We start from the raw sequence: 20549 nt of genomic DNA on the forward strand, positions 1-20549 counted from the left end.
CCCCAGGCCCCCCTCACACGTCCCTGCTAGTTTGCAGGTTTGGTTTGGTTCTGCCTACCTAGACTATTAGGTCTGTGTGTTACCTATTCCTGGGGGTGCTGGCTTCTGCTTGACCTACTTCCACCCTTGGGCGTAGGGTGGATGAAGGGTGTGAGGAAAGGCTTCCTGGAGGAGGTGATGCCTCAGCTTTGTTTTAAAGGTAGAGCAAAGGCACAGAGGCTTGAGATCTGTGAAATGTTTGCAGGGATGCATGTGTGATGCGGTTGGAGCACAGGATGCCTTTTGGGGAGCCTAGGGCAGGAGCTAAAGTGTCAGGCAGAAGCCAGCCTCCTGGAGGCTTTTTGGGCTTTTCCTTGTTTGGGGCCCAGAATCCCCATGTGCAAAATGCAAAGGAGGCTGGACCATCGGGTCTTAAAGGGTTCCCAGGAGTCCTGGACTTTGCAGAGGTGCCTTTTTAAAATTCAGATGTCCTTCAACAGTCCCACAATGTCTTTTATAGCTGGTTTGTCCAAATCAGGACCCAAAAAAATCAGTGCCTATATATGCAACAGAAATACAGAAAAATAATTACAACCCTGAAATCTAGATGTAGATGTTCATTGTTCTGTTCCCTTACTTTTCTATGCATTTGAAAAGTTTTATAACATAATGTCCAAACTAATTACATCATTACATCTTTGCCAATGTGTCTATATATGAGAAAGAAAAGGGAAGTTTCCAAATCATGCTGCTGAGCCCTATCCTGTTCAGTATTGTCACCAACTATTTGGACAATAATATAGGAGGGGCATCGGTTGTATTTCTCAGTTGATGAGCTGGAAGGAATAATGACTGTGTTAGGACATGAAACGTGTTAGAATCAGGTGCCAGGACAGTTCTGATTTTTTTTTTTTTTACTCTATTAGCTCTTGTATATTTGGGGCGTTCTGTGTAAGTTCATTTGAAAACTGGATTCTGATGCTAAGACCATTTTGAAAGCCAGGGGCTGAGATGGCCTCCCTGAACTCTTGCAGTGGCTTTGACTTTGTCATTGTGACATCATCCTGACATGGGGATCTGAGTTGTCCATACTTGTCTTTAAAAGAAGATTGGAAGTTGACACTCTTGCTTTGTCTTGATGGTTCAGCAGAAACTCCAGCAGAGGGTGGAGAACCTTCGCACTCATGGTTTGTAGAGCAAAAGGCCCTGTGAAACTTGAACCCTGAATCCAATGATGTAAGAAGAAAAATATAAGCTCACACCACAACTGTGGGAACAGGAAGAAGGAGGAGAATTCTGTCGTTCATCCATTTAAATCTTGTTTTTAATTAATAAACTTAATTTCTTAGAGCAGTTTTAAGGCAGTTCACAGTAAAATTAAGTGGAAAGTACAGAGAATCCCCCCATATCCCTTGTCCCTCCAGTGCACCACTCACTATCAACATCCTGCACCACTACTGATTTGTTGTCATCAGTGAACCTGCCTCGATTCATCATCTTCACCCAAAGTCCAAGGGTTACATTTAAGGTTCACCCTTGGTGTTGTATATTGTAGGAGTTTTGACAAATGTAGAGTGACAGGTACCCACCATTGTGGTATCTTACAAAACAGTTTCATTGCCCCAGAAATCCTCTGTTCTCCCTATTCCTTTTTCCCTCCCTACTAACCCCTGGCAACCACTGATCTTTTTACTGTCTTCAGAGGTTAGGTTTTCCAGAATGTCATACAGTTGGAATCATACAGTATGTGACCTTTTCAGACTGGCTTCTTTCACTCAGTATTATGCACTTAAGCTTCCTTCCTCCATGTCTGTACATGGCTCAAAACCTCATTTGTTTTTTAACGCTGAATAATATTCCATTGTGTGGATGGACCTGTGTCTTAAGCCGCTCATCTGTGGAAGGACTTCTTGATTGCATCTAAGTTTTGACAACTATGAGTCAAGTTGCTATAAACATCCATGTGCAGGTTTTTGTGTGGACAGAAGTTTTCAGTTCACTTGGGTAAATACCAAGGAGCATGATTGCTGAATCATATGGGAAGAGTATGTTTAGTTTTGTAAGAAACTGACAAACCATCTTCCTAAGTGACCACACTGTTTTGCATTCCCAGTAGCAATGAATGAAGGTTCCCATTGCTTCCCATTCTCACCGGCATTTGGTGTCCTTAGTGCTTTGGATTTGGGACGTTCTAATAGGCGTGTCCTGGTATCTCCTTGTTTTAATTGTAATTCCCTAATGACATATGATGTTGAATACTTTTTCTTATGTTTTTTGAAAAGATAGGAATATCTTTTCATGTGTTCATTTGCTATCTGTATATCTTCTTTGGTGAGGTGTCTGTTCAGATCTTTCGCCCATTCTTTAATTGGATTGCTGTGTCATTATGGTTGAGTTTTTGTTTTTGTTTTTGTTTTTAAGATTTTATTTATTTGACACAGAGAGAGACAGCGAGAGCAGAACACAAGCAGGGGGAGTGGGAGAGGGAGAAGCAGGCTTCCTGCCGAGCAGGGAGCCCGATGTGGGACTCGATCCCGGGACCCTGGGATCGTGACCTGAGCCGAAGGCAGACGCTTAACGACTGAGCCACCCAGGCGCCCTATGGTTGAGTTTTAAGAATTCATTGCATATTTTGGGCAACAGTTCTTTATCAGATGCGTCTTTTGCAAATATTTTCTCCCAGGCTGTGTCTTGTCTTCTCATTCTCATGACATCGTCTTTCCCAGAGCAGAGGTTTTTAATTTTATTGAAGTCCAGCTCATCAATGATTTCTTGCATGGATTGTGCCTTTGGTGTTGTCCTTAGAAAGTCACCACCATGCCCACGGTCATCTAGATTTTCTTCTATGTTGTTTTTTAGAAGTTTTATAGTTTTGTGTTTTACATTTAGGTCTGTGACCCATTTTGAGTTAATTTTTATGAAGGGTATAAAGTCTGTGTCTGGATTCTTTGTGTGTGTGTGTGTGTGTGTGTTTATCTATTGTTCTAGCACCATTTGTTGAAAAGACCATCTTTGCTCTATTGTATTGCCTTTGTTCTTTTGCAAAGATCATTTCACTATATTAATGTGGGTCTATTTCTGGACTCCCTGTTCTGTTCTATTGACCTATTTGTCTGTTCTTTCACCAATACCATGCTGTCTTGATTACTGTAGCTTTATCAAAAGTCAAAGTAGGATGGCGCCAGTCCTCCATCTTTGTTCTCCTTCAATGTTGAGTTGGCTATTCTGGGTCTTTTGCTTCTCCATATAAATTTTAGAATCAGTTTGTTGATATCCACATAACTCATTAGCTTTATACCTGTTTCATTTTCTTTAGTGCTAATGTAGGTGGTAATATTTTTAATTTAAAATTCCATTCTTTCATTGCTGGAATATAGGGAAGTGATTGACTTTTATATACTAATCTTGTTATCTTGCAACTGTGCTACAGTCAATCACTCCTTAGTTCCAGGAATTTTTTTGGTCGATTCTATCAAACTTTGCATAGATGACTATGTCTTCTATGAACAAAGACAGCTTTATTTCTTCTTTCTCAATATGTATATCTTTTATTTCCTCTTATTGTCTCATTGCATTAGCTAGGACTTCCAGGATAATGCTTATTTGAATTTAATTTGCTCTTCTTTTTCTAGTCTCCTAAGATGGAAACTTACTGATTTTAAGTCTTTTGTCTTTTCTAATATATTCATTCAATGCTATACATTTCCTTCTAAGCACTACTTTTGCTGCATCCCACAAATCTTGATGATTAATATTTTCATTTTCTTTTAAACTGCTTTATTTTAAAATTTCTCTTGAGATTTCTTCTTTGATCCATGTGTTATTAAGAGGGGTATTGTTTTAATCTTCAAGTATTTTGGGATTTTCCAGCTATATTCTGTTACTGATTTCTAGTTTAATTCCATTATGGTATGAGTCCACACAGTGTATGATTTATATTCTCTTAAATTTGATAAAGTTTGTTTTATGGCCCAGAATGTGGTCTATCTTACCGAATGTCCATGTGAGCCTGAGAAGAATGTAGATCCTACTGCTGTTGGATGAGGTAGACTATAGATGTCCATTGTATCCAGTTGGATGATGGTTGAGTTGTTGAGTTCAGCTATGTCCTCGTTGATTTTCTGCCTGCTGGATCTGTCCATTTCTGGCAGAGGGGTGTTTCAGTTTCTGACTATAATAGTGATTCATCTATTTTTCCTTACAGTTTTATTAGCTTTTGCTTTATGTATTTTCATGCTCTGTTGTTAGGCACATACACATTTTTTTTTAAGATTTTATTTATTCATTTGAAACACAGAGATAGAGAGAGAGAGCATGAGCAGAGGGAGAGGCAGAGAGAGAGGGAGAAGCAGGCTCCCTGCTGAGCCAGGAGCCCGATGTGGGGCTCAATCCCAGGACCCTGGGATCATGACCTGAACTGAAGGCAGACACTTAACAATCTGAGCCACCCAGGTGACCCTAGGCACATACACATTAAGTCTTGTTATATTTTCTTGGAGTATTGGTCCTTTATCAGTATGCAATGCCCCTCTTTTTCCCTGTTAACTCTCCTTGTCAAAGTATCTCTCCTGTCTGAAATTAATATAGTTATTAATGCTTTCCTTTGATTCATGTCAGCATGGTATATCTTTCTCCTTCCCTGTACTTTTAATCTGTATGTGTCTTTATGTTTTAAGTGGGTTTCTTGTAGACAACATATAGCCGGGCCTTGTTTTTTGATCCTCTCTGACAGTCTGTCTTTTAATTGCCATATTTAGTCCATTGACAATGTGATTATTGATATAGTTGGATTAATATCTAACTATCTGTTACTGTTTTCTATTTGTTGCCTTTTTTCTTTGTTCCCATTTTTGTCTTCCACACTTCTTCTGCCTTTTGTGGTTTTAACTGAGCATTTTACATGGTTCCATTTTCTCTTTTCCTTTCATATCAATTTACCTCTTTTTTTTTAAACTTTCTTTAGTGGTTGCCAGAGAGTTTATGATATACATTAAGGCTACTTACAAATAATACTATCTTACATCACAGGTAATGTTCATACTTTATAATAACAAAATATTTCTAATTCCTCCACACCCCTGTGTCATTCATTTCACTTGCACATAAGCATATTATATAGATAATCAAATACATTGCTGCTGTTATTATTTTGAACAAACTGTTATCTCTTAGATTAATTAAGAATAAGAAAAAAGGAGCACCTGGGTAGCTCAGTTGGTTAAGTGTCTGACTCTTGGTTTTGGCTCAGGTTATGATCTCTGGATTGTGAGATTGATGCATTGAGCCCTGCTTCAGGCTCTGTGCTCTGCATGGAGTCTGCTTGAGATTCTCTCTCCTCCTTCTGCCTCTCCTCCCCAAGTAAATAAATAAATCTTAAAAAAAAAAAAAGAAAAATGTTTTCATTTTACCTTTACTTATTCATTCTCCTATGCTCTTCTCTTTATGGAAATCTGAGTTTCTGAGCATTATCAGGTTCCTTCTCTCTGAAAAACTTCTTTTGATGTTTTTTTGCAAGGCAGATCTACTGGCAACGAATTTCCTCAATGTTTGTCTGAAACATCTACTTGTCATTTACTTTTGAAGGGTAATTTTGCAGGGTACAGAATTCTAGGTTGGTAGGTTGTTTTTTTCTCTCAGCATTTTGAGTATTTTATTTCACTCTCTTCTTGGCATGGTTTCTGAGGAGAAGTTGGGTGTGATTTTTATCTTTTGTCTGCTGTAGGTACTTTTTGACCTGGCTTCTTTCAAGAGGTGTGTTTTGTTTTTTTTTAATCTTTAATTTTCTAAAGTTTGAATATGATATGCTTGAGTATAACTTTTTTTTTTTTTAAAGGGTTTATACTGTTTGGTGTTTCCTGGGTCTGTGGTTTAGTGTCTGACGTTAATTCGAGGAAGTTCTCAGTCATTGTTGCCTCAAGTATTTCCTCTTTTTCCACCTCTCTCCCTTCTTCTGGGTGTTCCCACCATGTGTATATTACACATTTTGTAGTTTTCCCACAGTTCTTGCATTTCTGTTCTGTTTTTTTTTTTTTTTCATTCTTTTTTCTCTTTGTTTTTTGGTCCATTCTTCATTTCTGTTACAGTGTTTTTGTTTGTTTTTAAAAAGACTTTATTTATGAGAGAGTAAGTGAGCAGGGGGAGGAACAGAGGGAGATGGACAAGCAGACTCCACACTGAGCATGGAGCCCAATGCAGGGCTTGATCTCATGACCCTGAGATGGTGACCTGAGCAGAAACCAAGAGTCGGACGCTTAACTGACTGAGCCACCCAGGTGCCCCTTCTGATAAAGTGTTTTTGATTTCTACCATTTCTTTTTGATTCTTTCATAGGATAGCCATCTCTGTGCTTACATTGTTCATCTGTTCTTGCATGCTGTCTAGTTTTTCCAATTAAGCCTTGAGCATATTAACTAATTAAAAAAATTCCTGGTCTGGTAAGTCCAACATTCCTGCTGTATCTGATTTTGGCTCTGATGCTTATTTACTTTCTTCAAACTGATTTTTACCTTTTAGTATGTCTTGTAATTTTTTTGAAAGTTGGAATGATGTACTGGGCAAAAGGAACTGCAGTAAACAGACCTCTAGTAATGTAAGGCATGAAGGGAGAAGAAGCATGCTACAGTCTTATGATAAGGTCTCAGTCTTTTGGTCAGCTGGTGACCCTGGACCATGAACTTTACCAGTGCCTCTCAGGTCCTGCTCACTCCTTCCTTAGGATGGCTGGAGGGGGCTAGAGATGGGTATTTCCCTTCACCCAGGTAGGTTAGGCTCTGATAAAACTCCAGCAGGTGGATTAAGCTCAGGTAAAATTACTTCTCCTGGGGGCAGGCCTTGCAAAGAACAGCATGCTTTATGTATTTCAGAATGGTTCTTTTCCTCTCCCCTGCTGGAAGCATGAGGGGATTTTTCTTGGATATTCACTGGGTGGGACTGGTAGAGCTCCTCGTGGTAAAACACACAAAATTGTGTTGTAGGGGCTGTGACAGGGCATCCCTGGAGTTTGTAACTGAGCCGTGTTCACACTGAGACTCCAGCAATTCGTCAATCACAGTTCAGGTTTTCCTACCATAGTGTTGCCTCCTGCAGGGGTTTCTACCCTGGGTTTTTTGTTCTGGTAGGTTGTGATTCTCTGCATCTGCCTGTCTCTTTAATTTTCAGGCCAGTGGTTTGCCCTATGACCTCATTTCTCTGATTGATCTAAGAGTTGTTGATTTTTCAATTCATTCAGCTTTTTATTTGTTAGGACAGAGTAACCACTGCCAAGATTTTTGCATGCTGGTCTAGAAACCAGAAGTCTCATTTAACAACTATTTACTGAGGGCCTACCAGGTGTTTAATTTTGGGAATCAGGGAAGGCAACATGGCATCTGAGCTGAGTCATGAGAGGTGGGTAGGATTTCCATGGGCATCGGGGAGAGGCAGAGAGCTGAAGCATATCCAAAGGCCTGGCCATGCTGACCTGCTGACATGTTGGGAATAGTTAATAGAGGTGTGATGTGCTGGGTACCCAGGGGAAATAGGGGGATGGGATGGAATAAGAGGTAGAAAAGCAGAATAGAGCCAGAAGCAAGGGGCCTCAAATCTTAAGCTGCAGATTGAGATTTAGTCTATGGGCGCTGGGGAGCCATGGCATGTTCATGACGTAGGGGCGATATGACTTGTCTTTTAGGAGAAAAACAACTTTATTGTCAGTGGGAAGAATGGAAGGGTCCAGAGCTTGGAGGTATTTAATGGGAGAGATGATAAACTGAATGAAGAGGGTTTGATAAGCCACCCTTCTAATTCAGGAGAGGAGGAGATTTCTGAAGATCTACACATGATCAGGGTGAATTTTCAATTTCATAGTATTAAAAACAAATTTTATGACAACATCAGTAACAACACACACGGAAAAATCACATGTTGAGTGCCAGCCCTTCCTTCAGGCACTTTCCATGCATTCGCACTGTGCATCCTCATGACGACCCTATGAGGTGTGTTTCATCATTATCCCCATTTTAGAGATGAGAAAATTGATGCATACTGGTAACTAGATTGGCTTGCCCATGGGCACACAATAATTGGGTGCCAGGTATGACCCTGGCCAGTCTGGCTTCAGGGCTCATCCTGTCGGGCATTGCCAGTGTCCAGTTTTAGGTAAACACTTTGGGTTTCCTGGTCATTGGACATGTTTTTAATCAGGTCCTTTTCTGTACCAGCCAGATTCACACCATGAGATGTCTTGTTTGGGATGCTGTGGCTCTACTTTTGTGGCTAGCATGCCCAGCAAGCTATTCAGTCATTGTGACAGTGTGAGGCATTTTCAGCCTGGTGTCCTCAGGCTTTGAGGACATTTTAGAGGGGCCAAGAGAGCCCTAAATGCAGTGCAGTGCCCAGCCTGCCTAGATACAGGGGGCTGGGAAGGGTCACCCCTAACTGCCTCCCAAGCTCTACTCTCCACCAATGAGGGGCAACACAGAGGTGATCACCAGCCTGTCATCTCTGCAATAAAATGCTGCATGCTGGGCACATAGAAATTCTCATAGACATACTAATGTATTAGTCTGCTTAGGCTGCTGTAACAAAATATCACAGACTGGGAAGCTCAAACAACTGACTTCTATTTCTCATGGTTAGGGAGGTTGGAATCTTAGATAAGGGTGCTGGCATGGTCGATTCCTGGTGGGAGCCCTCCTCCTGGCTCACAGATGGCTGTCTTCTCACCGTGTCCCTATGTGGAAGAGACAGTAAGCAAGCAAGCTCTCTGATGTTTCTTTTAATAAGGGCACCAACCCCACCATGAGGGCCCATTCCTTAGGACGTCCTCCAATCCTAACCACCTCCCCAAAGCTCCAGCTCCAGATACATTCACACTGTGGGATAGAGCTTCAACATATGAATTTGGGGAGATCACCATTCAGTCCATAGCACTTAGTTATTGATGTGTCATACCCACGTCATGGATGAGGAACCAGAGGTTTAGAGTTTAAGCAACTTGATCAAGGTCACACAGCTAGGATATGGCAGAGCTGTGATTGCACTCAAATCTATCTGAATCCTAGACCCATGCCATTTTGACCCCTTCACTGTCCACCATTGCCAGTCCCCAGAAGTCCAGCAATGGGGGAGCCTCGGGATGGTAAACTAAGGCAAAGGATGCTTATGGGGAAGGCCAAGAGGACCCACAACGAGCCCAGTGGGCTGTTTACCTGTGACACCCGCCGCCTGAATGGCTGTGTGGGCTTTACTTATGGCAACTCTGGAGTTTCGGAGACCAGTTCTGATGGTATTGGGATGGTATCACCACTAGGGACCTATGAATACCTGAATCCTGCCCTTGACCCCTACTTCCTAGGGGCTGTCCTCGAAGGGGGCTCTATCCCCGACCAGCGTGAACCAGAAGAGAAGTGAAGGACTCCTTTCGTATTGGCCAGGCCAGCCCCCAAGCCCTCTCCTCCCCATTCCCATGGGGCCTTGGGGTCAGGAATCCCCTTTTGTGCTCCGTCACAGGTCCTACCTCACATTTCATGTCTCCATCATGTTGCTACTCAAATGCAGAGAGGGTAGATAGGCAGTAAATGCCCCTGCACCCATGCTGAGTGTTTACCTTGCTTGTATTATGTCGTTAGGGCTTGGGGGTGGCAAGACGAAAGGACACATGTCCTTGTTCTCAAGACCAGCAGCAGTGACAAGATGTGCTGCACAGAGATATGAACTCAGGGCCAGAGAAGGACGTTATTCTATCTGGGGAGGGCAGGGGGCCCTGCCACGGCTTGAGGGAGAGTACAGGGCTTTCTGGGAATGGTGACGAGCTGGGGGGCTGGACAGCAGGCTCTCAGGAGTGGATGGGGAGGAGGCCGGGAAGGGGACCAGGGCCAGCCCAAGCTGGGTTGCAGGGGCCAGAACAGGAATACATGCTAGCCCTGCCCAGCCTTTGGGCCCCAGAGCAGGGCTGAGGGGGCTCAGCCTGGGAGGCCATCCCGGGTTGGGAAACACCGCAAGCCCCTGCAAACGGCACTGCTGCAGGGGGCTGGTGACAAACCCCTAATGAGTGGCTGTTGGAACAAAGGAGGCCTGGTGGAGGAGCGCAGCCCATGTCCAGGGATCACTTGACACTCTCTGCCCTTTGCAGTGGGCCTGGGGAGGGGTGAGCAGGCAGCCCCAGGGTCCAAGAGCCCAGGATGAGAGAGACCCCAGGGTGTGTGATTTAATGCAAGTGGGAAGGGCCCACGCCTAGGGGTATTTTTTGTGTGGGAGCCAATCTTCGTCAGGGCTCTGGCATTGTGGAAGAAGGAAGTGATCCCTGTTTGCATGAGATGCAGATATTGGGGGTGGGGGTGTCTGCCCACAGAGATGGCAGACAGAGGCTGCCAAGGGGGGCTGCTGATGAAAATAAGTCACAGTGGGGACACTGACCCACATGAAGGGACGCTGGCTTAGCAATGACACAGGGCCCCGAGGCCCCTGCCAACCAGCTTTGCCTCCTCAGTGGTGGGATAATTGGGGTGCAGGTGGTGGTCAAGGGGAGCACAGAGGGCCTGCAGGCCATGGCTGTGTACCACCAGGTAAGGCAGAATTTCACGACTTGAATAATGCACATGGTAGCAGACATTGGCTCTGGCCGCTGCCCAGCCACAGCCGCACAAATGCTCGGTGCTTCTCTCTCTCTCCAGATATTTGGGAACTTTCTAGTTCTGATATCTGATATCTGATAATGGAAATGATTCCCACCTCTGAGAACTGACTATGCCTGTCCATGTTAGGGACAGTTTGCAGAGCATCCAGTTTCATTCTCGTTATAATCCTGCGAGGGCGCCATAACTAACCCCGTTTCATAGATGAGGAACCTGAGTCCCAGGGAGGTTAATGTGTCCAAGTTCCTGGGGTAGGTTGGGAGGCCCTTTAACCCCCCCCACTCCCCAAATTTCCATTGGTTTCCCTTCAAGACAGTCACTCTCGATGAATGTACATCCTGTACATCCTGTCCATGCCCCATTTGGAAGAGAACACCCAGGGGCCTTATGCATCCATGAGGGTCCTTGGCCAGCTTTGGACAATATGAGCAGAAGTGAATATAAGCCACTTGAGGCCTAGCCCTTGAAGACATTCCAGAAGGTTCCTCAGTTCTTTCTTCCCCCAGATGGCATAGGTACAAGATGGCAGAGAACCATCTGGCAGGCACCCTCACCCTCAACCAAATTGCCAACTGTCCTGTGTAAAAATTCTAGTGCCCCCTTGGCCCCATTCACACAGACGGGGACGTGAACTCAGGTCTGTCTGCTTCTCAGCTTTATCTTCTTTCTGCTCCACCAAGCTGATCTGCTGGAGCTTGTGCAGACTTTTGGCTTAGCAGGCTACAAGGTCTTTGTCCCAACTACACAGTTCTGTCGGTGCAGTGAGAAAGCAGCGTGAGACAATAAATAAATGAATGGTGAGGCTGTGTTCCAATAAAACTTTATTTACCGAAACAGGCAGCGGGCCAGATGTAGCCAACTGGGCCATTGTTTGCTAAGCTCTGTGCTCAAGGTTCTAGGAAAGAAATGAACACCAGGCACTGTAGATGCTGGGGTCATTAGGACCTCGGAGAGCTGGCTGGCTTTATGAACAATTAACCCATGAGTGGTGAGTTTTCCCACAGATGTTATGTTTCTTTTTTTTTTTTTTTTTAAAGATTTTATTTATTTATTTGAGACAGAGAGAATGAGAGAGAGAGAGCACATGAGAGGGGGGAGGGTCAGAGGGAGAAGCAGGCTCCCCGCCGAGCAGGGAGCCCGATGCGGGACTCGATCCAGGGACTCCAGGATCATGACCTGAGCCGAAGGCAGTCGCTTAACCAACTGAGCCACCCAGGCGCCCAGATGTTATGTTTCTTAATATTCTTTTCTTGTGTCCATTTATTGCTACATGTCTAAGCCTTTGTCTTTTCTCTTTCCAATGACTAATTCTAATTGGCATAGTTGTATCTGTCCATATCTATCCATCTATCCATCCATCCATCAATCTACTTTTCTTTTTTTCTACTTATCTGTCTCCTATCTATCTTACCTGTCTTCCATCAATCTGCTTATCTGTCTTTCTATCATCTATCATCTATGTATCTATGTATCTATGTATCTATCTATCTATCTATCATCTATCTATCATCTATCTATCTATCTAAACCATTCCAATGTTTTTGTAAAAGACTGCACATAATCCAGGGCTAATTTACACACAAATCAAAAGTAACATGATGCCTGAAATTTTCAAGCAGTCATACATGCAAGCTAAAGATGCCAACCTGAAACCTGGTGAATGGCCTCAGATTGGTGCCATTTTAAGCCTTGACCTTTAGCAGGAGAATACTGCTTGCCTGAGGTCTGCTTCATTAGTACCACTACGGTAGTCTGGGGCTGCCAGAGTTGTGGTGGGAGATTTCCCCTTGATGCCTGAGGGTGCCCGGTGCCTGGCTCCCACCTGAGAGGCCACTGAAGGCTGGATGGGGGTGTCGGAGGCAGGATGGGAGTTTCTGGGTTCCTGGGGTTGTTGTTGGGCGCCAAGGTGGGTGCCCATACTTGGGAAGGCAGAGTTGATGTGTCTTGGGTGAGGTGATGTGTCAACCCAGAGCATGAGTCAAAATTCCTCTTGCTCATGGGTATTGTCTGGAGAACCTACAGGAAGATTCTGGAAGCAGTATTCTAAAGAAATACAAGGTTTGAGCCTGAGTGGACAATCCAGAGCCCAAGAGTTCCCACAAAGATGAGGGTGGAACCAAAGGGGAGGGGCTCGGGTATAGCCAACCCAGAGGGGCATCAGGTGTAACCAAACTGGAGGGCTCATCCTGCTGGCCCACAGGCACATGCAAGGGGCCTGAGAGAGTGGCCAACCTCGAGCAGGATGACCACTGCAGTGGACATTAAGAAGAGTCACCAAGAAGGACCAACGTTGAACTAAATGAGTGTGTTGGATGGAACCATGGGTGACAATGGAAATGAGAAAGCACACAGGGACTGCTGGGGCTGGGAGAACAGACAGGAAGGTGGGCAGGAGGGACACTTAAGGGCTGATTCCAAGGATGGAAAATGAACACCGGGCACCCATTTGCTCATTCCTGGCCTATAGTTCAGGCAAGTGCTTGGAGGATTAGCAAAAGCACAGCAGACAGGATTCTACAAGTGTCATTCCACATGATCCTGGTCCTTGTCTTTCCCCATTGCCCAGGGGAGCTCCTGGTGCAAAGGTTTGTGGATGACTTCAGATGCTGACTACCCGAGGTAGGCCAAGTCCGAAGTTAAGAGCACAGTTCTCTAAAGACTGCCCTCATGCCAGACACCAGCTATAAGCTCGGGGATCCCAAGGCCACCCCATACTTCCTGCAAACTGGGGAGTTCCCACTACTCTCTCAGTTCTGATAAGTTGCTAGAACAGTGCACAGCACTCAGAAAAGCTGTAACAACTACAGTTTTATTATGGTTTTATTATAGCAAAAAAGATACAAATCAGAATCTGCCAAAAGAAGAGACACATAGGGTGAGGTCTGGGGGTTTGAAACACGAAGCTTCTGGTCTTTTCTCTGCAGAGGTAGGATGCATGAGCCTCCCAGTGGATGGATGTATAACAGTACGCACAGAGTACTGTCCCCCACGGATGCTCACCCAAGCCTCTGTGTCCAGACTTATTACCGGGGTTTCCTTACGTAGGCATGACTGATTGAGTCAATCCCCAGGCCCCCTTCCCTTCTTGGAGGTAGGGCTAATGTCACCTGGTATGAAGCCCCAGGCCTCTGATTACCTGGTTGGTCTTTCCAGTGGGGTCAGCCCCTCACCTGAATTATCTTATTTGCATAAATTTCCAGGTGGCGGCTGATCAGGCCCACCATGAATAACAAAGACACTCCTATCACTCAGGAAATCCCAAGGGTTTAGAGGCTATTTTCCAAGCACAGGGCCAAAGGCCAGCCAAATTCTTAATTATCCAACTGTATACATGTGATGTATATCGTACATATGTATGTTTTCAACATGAAAATGCTCAAAGACGTTTGTCAAATGAACTAGTGAATGAGAGCAGGCAGGAGTGAGAAAGGAAGAATGAAAACTGAGAACTTCGGGCTCTAACTTACTACCCCACTCCCACACCTTGTCCATTAGGACTTAATTGAAACAAAACCAGGATCCAACAAAAGTTAACAGTGAATGGTTTGGCTTTTATAACGAACTACTCACTGTTCCATTGATTTCTGAGTTGGTGATGTTTGGTCTTCTCTTGGGACAGAAGACAGAGTTTGTCCCCCCTGGTGTCAGTACAGTAGTCCCTTCCCCCCAATCCGTGGGTCCACTTTCTGTGGTGTCAGTTGCCCTCGATCAGCTGTGTCCTGGACGCAGATGATCTTCCTCCTGACTTATCTTCGAAGGTCAGGAGGGGCTGACGCTACGTCACGGTGCCCCTGTCGCTCACCACACCTCATCTCCCCACCCAGGCATTTTATCATCTCACATTGTCACAAGAAAAAGAAATGCAAGAACAGTATTACAGTACTACTAAATACAGCAAGGCATCATGAGAGTGAGGCTGCATTCACATAACTTTCATTACCGTGTATTGTTATAATTGTTCTACTTCGTTATTGTTATTGTTAATCTCTTACCGTGCCTGATTTAGAAATTAAACTTCATCATAGGTATGGGTACATAGATGTAAGAAAAAACATAGTAGATCTAGGGTTCAATACTATCTGTGATTGCAGGCATCCACTGGGCATCTTGGAATGCATGCCCGGTGGATGGGAGGGGGGCTCCTGTATTTAAGCCCAGGGCTTCAGCAGAATGCTTAATTTGACTCCCCGTGAGTTCCCAGCAAGAAATGGTGTATTTCATCCTTTCCCTCTCCTCTAAGGGCAGGTAAACAAGTCGGGACAAAGAATCAAATCATTCTCTCTACAAGAGCAGAGCTGCCCCAATTAGCTGCAAATGTTAGATGCCGGTCCGGGAACCCAGAAGAGAGTGCTGGTCCTTTCAAGTAATCCCATGTGGCTGTTTTAGTGACTGTTCTGAGAGCCCCAGTACCGTGAGGGAAGCAGAGACACAGGGCAGGACGCCTCCGTATGGCCCCAGGCCTGCTCTGGGGAACCTGGCGGGGCGCGAGGAGTGTGGATGGCCTCAGAGACATCGGCGCCGGACGGGCTGACAGGGAGGTGCAGCAGGGCTCGGCCTCTTGGCAGGAGGCTGCTGAGGTTACAGGAGAAACCCGTGCATCTTGTCATTACAGGAACACCTGGCCATTATTTTGATGCAGCAGGTATCTCTGGTTAATTTAAGCATGGAATGAGACTGGAGGGAAACTGGGAACAAACAGAGACCCATATTTGGAAGATAGGACAGCCACATCATGCCACGGAATACATTATCCGAGATCCTGGCGATGGGGGATTTTCAAGAACATGGAAAAATGCTTACAATACAAATATTAAGCCAAAAAAAAAAAAAGATATAAAACAGCAGATTTGGATGCTCTTTGGAAAAGAGAATAGATTTAGAAAAAGGCTTAAAAATGGCCTCTGGGCGGGGCTGAGGTTGTGACTCTCTTCTTCAGACACAGGCTAGCACCCATGAGCAGGCAGCCTCGGGCCAGCTCAGTCTCCCTCCTTCAGGCCCCTTCATTTGTGCAATGGGATTATTAGCTCAGTGTCTGCAATGTGGGTTGCTGTACAAATGAGAAATACAGAAAGTGATTCATAGCAGTTTTATTATTAAATCATTAAATTTGTGCTGTTTGCTTTTGCTAATAGAAGCCTGTGTGGCTTAGATCACAACTGAGACAAGGTGGGGGGGGGGGGGGGGGAAAGAGAGAAAGAGAGAGAAGAAAGAAAAAATAAAAAAAAAACAAAAGAGAAAGACCTTGAGATTTAAAAATCAAAGGCAGTCTCGTTGCAGCTGCATTGTTTAAATTGGGAGTTGTGAGTCATGGTTTGGTTTGGGTTGAATCAGGGCTGGCAGAGCTGCTGGCTGATAGGAGGAGGGACCTTTCCAGGCCTGGACGTATTGGTGTCTGTGTGTTCTAGACTGTGGGTGCCACGGGGCCTGTTCCATCCCCTCAGGACCCCAGCTGATTGGAGTTCAGAAGCCTGCAGCTTTGGTTCAGAGTTTTCCCCGCTTCGTAAAGCTTCTCTGGGGGAAATGCCTTTGTTGAGCCTAATAGAGAAGGGACCACGGCCCCATCGGGGCTTGCAGAAGCTCTGTGTTGAGGGCTGGGGGCAGTGCCTTCTGCAGCCAGATGGAGGGTACAGAGGATGGGTTAGCCCAGCAAGGCATGCGTTCGGGAAAACTTGGACGAGCGTGTCAGAGTTGGGCCTGCTGGTGTGAACAAACCCAACTAGTAAAACTAGAAACATTGTTTCCCACCCATCGGAGAGAGGCACTGAGATTTACTAAGTGCCTACTGCGTGCCGGACATCATGCTAGGGGCTACATGCCTTCGTTTAATCCTTCCGGTGGCCCCATCTGTAGGCTGGGGGTTTTATTCCTTTTCTATAAATAAATCATTCCAGAAGCGGTGCTCAAAACCATCACCCTGAACTTGGATCGGATCAGATGCCCTATGAAAGCCGCCGATGCCTCAAGACTGATTTTTAGAAGCTATAAGCAATTTGAACAGTCATGAAAACTCCCATCATTTTTATTCCGGGCAACCAGAGGACCTACAGAAAGGAGTGGGAAGTGTTATTTCAGAGTAAATGACAGACATGTCCGTGTGAATGCACTGTCCCCGCTGCAAACACAGCTATGCAATCTTTCAAAAGAACATTCTAGCAAGAGAGAGGCCCAGGATTAATTTTCCTTGAATTAGAAAGATATTTGGGAGTGTATGCATTCTCCTGCTCCTGCCGGGGGCCAGATAGAAAATGAAACTTTCCTTCTTCATTTCCTATATAATTAAATTCAAAGGATCCCCGCCTCTGCCATTGCAAAAGTGGTTGGCAGGAGAACCCAGAAAGCTCTGGAAGTCTTACTTGCCTGACTATTGCTTGCAATTGATGCGTCCTCTTTCATCGGGTTCAGTTTTCATTCTGGAAGCCAGCTGTGGGAGTAGAATATACTCCAGTGTCTCAAGTACAGAGGCCTCTTTCTCACCCAGTCAGTTTGCTGAACTCCTCCAGGAGACTCTCACAGTGGCAAGAAAAACCCCACCACAAACGTGCAGAGTAATCATCAGGCCGAGTCCGAATGGGACCTGGATGTTGTCCTTGGGGCTGGGAGCTGTGTCAGGTCCCCAGGACCACTTCTGGGTTTGATAATTCACTAGGAGGACTCAGCCTGTCAGGACTCACTCCTCTCCACCCAGGGCTGGGGTTTACTCCAGGGAAGGAATTGAAAGCCAAATCAGCAAAAGGAAAAAGGTACACGGGACAAAGTCCAGAGGAAGCCAAGAGCGAGCTTCCAGAGTCCTCACCCAGTGAAGTCACTTCATTAATCCTCCAGCAACGAGTATGTCAACACATGTGGAATGTTGTCCACTGCAGAAGCTCATCAGACACTGAGTTCAGGGTTTTTATTAGGGCCTGGTCTCCAAGGCACCTTCCACTGGGCCTGTGCACAGCCTCTGACTTCCAGAAACAAAGCAGGTGTTTAGCATAAACCAGACCCTGCCCATAGTCTGGGTTTGTGAGCCACTGTTATCAGTTCTGGGAATGGTGGGAACCCTCCTGAAATCCAAGTTCCTGACACCAGCCTAGGGCCAACCTTGCCCACAGACCCTTCAGAGGAGAGCAGTCTCAGGCTGGATACATTCACTTTTTCTACACGGGAGACCTTACCTCTGCTAGTCAGGTGACTTCAGGTGGCACTGCTGGGCTTGTGGAATTTTGTCCTTGTGTTGTTCTTACTTCAAGGAGCCTGGTTTGGCAGTGGGCACTTTGGTAAGGACTTCCATACGGTTTTCCTGACTCTGCCAGTGTGTTCAGTGGTGTGGACTGCCCTTACAAGTCCCCGAAAGAGTTATGGGCATTGGCCTGCTCGATAAGGCAACGCAAAATGTGCGATATAATTATGTGTATTTGTATAGCCCTCCTGAGAATATTTTTAGATGAATTCATGACAGGCTCTGTGTGAATCCATAAGGAACATTAATATTGTAAAGCAGGCTACAAGGTAATTTGCCTCCCATTGTCTGGCAATTTCCTGCTGTCATTTGGAGGTGTTCTAAGCTGGTCTTCCTGGCTGGGAATTGTGTGCTTTCAATTTGTTGCCAGAAGCTTGGCCTCTCAGTTGTTGGCTGGAGAGCTGGTGGTTAATTATTCATGGGATTCATAGGCCGGAGAACTAAACAAATCCAGGCCATTTATTTTACAGATCAGAAATAATGGTCTTGGGGCACCTGGGTGGCTCAGTTGGTTAAACGACTGCCTTCGGCTCAGGTCATGATCCTGGAGTCCCGGGATCGAGTCCCGCATCGGGCTCCCTGCTCGGCAGGGAGTCTGCTTCTCCCTCTGACCCTCCTCCCTCTCATGCTCTCTGTCTCTCATTCTCTCTCTCTCAAATAAATAAATAAAATCTTTAAAAAAAAAATAAGAAATAATGGTCTCAACACTACCAACAGCCACCGCAACTTCTGATTTGTATTGTGTGCTTCGTGTGGACCTAGCTCTGTGCTTTGTATTCATTCTTGAGTTAAATCGTCATGGGAACTCTTTAAGGAGGAAAAGGATTTAACAGATCAGGAATCTGCGGCACAGAGCGGTTAAGTCACTTACTCAAGATTGCCCAGCGGAGAGGTGACAAAGCTGGGTCAAGTGGATTCCAGGGCCCTTCACCACTTAGAAGGCTGCCCTTAGAGGCAGAGCCACTTGCTGGACATCACAGAGGACTCAGTGGTGCTCTTCGAGCAGTCTCCTTAGCTGTAACCATGTAACCTCTTATTTATTTCTTTGCAGCTTAGGCTTAAGTCAGTACTCGCCATAATATAAATACCCCTGGATGAGTTCACGAAAGAATTCTCTTTGACTCACTATCCCTTGCCAGCTGCAGGTTCTTCCAGGCCTCCAGTCTAAACTTACTGAAACAACCCCCACACTGCATCTACAGGAAATGTTCTAAAGCCCAGATTCCTGATGGCATGCTCAGATCCTCCAACTGCTCCTGGTGCCCACACGATTATGTGTGGACTCTTCAGGCTGAGAGTCAAGGCCAGTTATGATATGACCAGTTTCTGGGCCTTTGAGGATTCTTTTTCCTCTGTTGACCACTGTCTAACCCAAGCCCACCCCCACCTGCCCTTCTTGCTTACCTGATGTGGCGAGCATGGCGTGGCCTGGTGTCCACGGTCTTTCTCAGCTTCCTTCCTGCCATCACCGTGCTTCCTTCCACTCCATATTATAACTGTGCATTTACTCTACTGTTGTCTCTACTAGACTGGAAGCTCCTTGAAGGCAGGGCCTGCAACACTTGTATCTAGAAGACAGGATGGGAACCTGGGCCCCTGGTGGTTAGGAAACAGGGGTGTAGAGCCACAGAGAAAGACAAGAATGGGCCTTTTGGAAAGAGATCCAATGGAAAAGTGCAATGTGGAATCCAGGAATAGGCCCAAATTGGGCCTAGAGATTAGCTAGCAAGTAAGCTTAAAACTATATTTCATTGCAGAATACTTTTTTCCAATGGAGTCTTACAAGTTTCCCAAAACATAAAAGGAAAACTCTAGCTGAAGGCTCATGTCTCCTACTCACTCTTTACGACTCTGCTGAAATCTTTCCTCTTTCTCAAAGACTTATGGTACAGTAATCGTCATGGCATGGGCTTTGGAGTCAGGGGGTTGTCTTCGGGTAGAGTAGCTGCTCTAACAAGCAACCCCTAAATCTCAGTGGCCTCACACAGTGAGAGTTCATGTCTCAGCCAGGCCACCATCGAGAGCAGGTAGGCAGCACTCTGCTCCATGAAGTCATTCAGGGACCCAGGCCCCTTCCGTTGAGTGGCTCCACCATTCCTTAGGGCTTCGGAGGCCTCTGCTGGTTATTCTGTAAATGATCAGACTATAAGGAAAGGGAGTGAGTGAGTGAGTGAAGAGAAGGCACACAAACTCTCAATACCTCGGTGGAGGCGACACACATCACTTCTGCTCATACTCCTTTGGTGAGAAGTAGCCATGTGACCGCACCCAGATGCAAGGCACTGAGAAATGTGACCTGGCAGTGTGGCCAGGAAGAGGAGGAGAGCCCAGACATTGTGAACAGGGGTGCGGTGGGGGGCAGGGGGCAGCAGCTCTGTATTCCGCTATATTCTGTATGGCTTTCAGATGCATTTCTCAACTCCAGAGTTTTCTGTTCTTAATGAAACGTCACAGGATGGCTGCAAGGGTTAAACAAGATGAGGTATATAGATGTCTGATATGTACTTAGCAGTCAACCGGTATTCATTCTATGTCCCCTCTTCTCCCCAGTCCAGTCTTCCATTGTGCAACAGAGGTACTGATATGATCACCTTTGTCTTTTCCATACTGAGCTGGAATAGAGCAGTGATTAAGAGATGAGCTCTGGAGTCCAAGGACCTGGGTTTGAGTCCTGACCCTCCCACATGCCGATGGCGTGACCTTGGGAAAAGCCCCTATGCCTGCATCACTAAGGT

General features: G+C 45.5%; 1 protein-coding gene across 2 annotated transcripts in view; it reads left to right on the forward strand.

Moving 5' to 3' along the window:
* The window catches only part of SLC2A9 (solute carrier family 2 member 9), a 189664-nt gene that overhangs the window by 8637 nt on the left and 160478 nt on the right, over positions 1 to 20549 (forward strand). The gene's annotated exons all lie outside the window — the stretch shown is intronic.

This window comes from Neomonachus schauinslandi, chromosome 2 (assembly GCF_002201575.2).
Source record: "Neomonachus schauinslandi chromosome 2, ASM220157v2, whole genome shotgun sequence".
Lineage (NCBI taxonomy): Eukaryota > Metazoa > Chordata > Mammalia > Carnivora > Phocidae > Neomonachus > Neomonachus schauinslandi.